Source organism: Microtus ochrogaster, linkage group LG1, assembly GCF_000317375.1.
Source record: "Microtus ochrogaster isolate Prairie Vole_2 linkage group LG1, MicOch1.0, whole genome shotgun sequence".
NCBI lineage: Eukaryota > Metazoa > Chordata > Mammalia > Rodentia > Cricetidae > Microtus > Microtus ochrogaster.
The window spans coordinates 50,184,920-50,186,277 of record NC_022027.1 but is presented as its reverse complement, the minus strand read 5'-3'; the positions used below and the strand labels follow the sequence as shown (position 1 = coordinate 50,186,277).

The 1,358-nt window shown below is 42.7% G+C and overlaps 1 pseudogene; it reads right to left on the bottom strand.

Annotated features, from left to right (window-relative positions):
• Nucleotides 1-269: 269 nt before the first annotated feature.
• On the bottom strand, nt 270-691 carry LOC101992510 (annotated as a pseudogene).
• Nucleotides 692-1,358: the final 667 nt, after the last annotated feature.

Below are 1,358 nucleotides of genomic sequence, written 5' to 3'. Positions count from 1 at the left end.
AAGCACCTGTCTAAGCACCTTTGCCGCTGCTCCCTAGGAAACAAGGCAACCTTTATTTTATGGAGGACTCTAGTCAGTATCTTCCTTCTAAAATTACCAATGTGCTGGTTGGCTTATTAAGAAAAACCCTCTTTCTAAGAGAATTAATTGATATGACTCATGAGTGATAAGAGGCAAGATGCCGTGAACTATGTGTATTTCATGTGCAAAATATGTTATATGTACATATATAAGTATGTGCATAATAGGCTGCATTAGATAATCATATCTTTTTTTTGATTTAATAAAGTTTTATTTTTCCAAACGTACAGCTGATTGAACCTGTTCATGCATCTTCACCAGCAGCTGGGGCATCTCCACCCTTTGTGTTTCTGGTGTAAATTACTTGGGCTCTGTGCTTTGAAACCAGCTTGATAAGCCCTTTACTAAGGAGCTCCTGAAGAGCTGCCCTGGCCAAGAAACCACGAATCTTCAGTCTCTCAGAGACCACGGCTGGAGTAATAAGTTTATAGTTGGGAACTTCCTTACAGAGTTTGTCATATGTAGCCTTGTCAAACAGGACTAGATTGTTGAGCTTGTCCCGAACTTTGCCTTTGGCCTTGCCACCGGACTTATTTACTGGGTCTTTGTCTTTTTTGGCCGACTTTCCGGCATCTTTCTTCTTGTTGTCATCCTTGGGCGGCATGATGAAGCTCGGAGAGTGGCAACGACCACTGCAGCCTTCTTAAGATGTCGAGGAAAAACTAGATAATCATATCTTTATAGAAAGATCTTAGGTTTCGCTTTAAGGCTAGGAAACAGTAGCCAATCAAGTATTGTGTCTTTTTCCCCAACCTCAGAGCTGAGGACAGAACCCAGGGCATAGGCAAGTGCTCTGTCACTGAGCTAAATCCCCAATCCCTCAAGTAGCTTTCCAATGTCAGTTACTGAGAAAAACTACATGTGAAATGTTTTGAGGCTGGAGAGATGGCTCAATTGTTAAGCGTACTCATGCACACAAGAGAACCTGAATTCAGATCTCAACATTCATGTAACAAGCCAGGAATGATCCTAGGTATGCCCATATGGGTGCTGGGGGAGAAAAGAGGGAGAAAGGGGGATCCTTATGGATCACTGAAATAATGCGAACTCCAAGTTCAGGGAGAGACCCCTCCTTAAAAAGTAGAAGGTGCAATGATAGGATATTTGATGCCTTCCTCTGGCTTCTGAACACGTACACAGAAGCATATACATCTCATACATACATTTGCACACACTCTTAAGTTGCATGTGCATGTGTGCATTTGTGTGTATGTGACTATCACAGCATGTGTGTCAGAGACACACGTGAGCTTCTGGGGATGCTCCTGTCTCTGTCT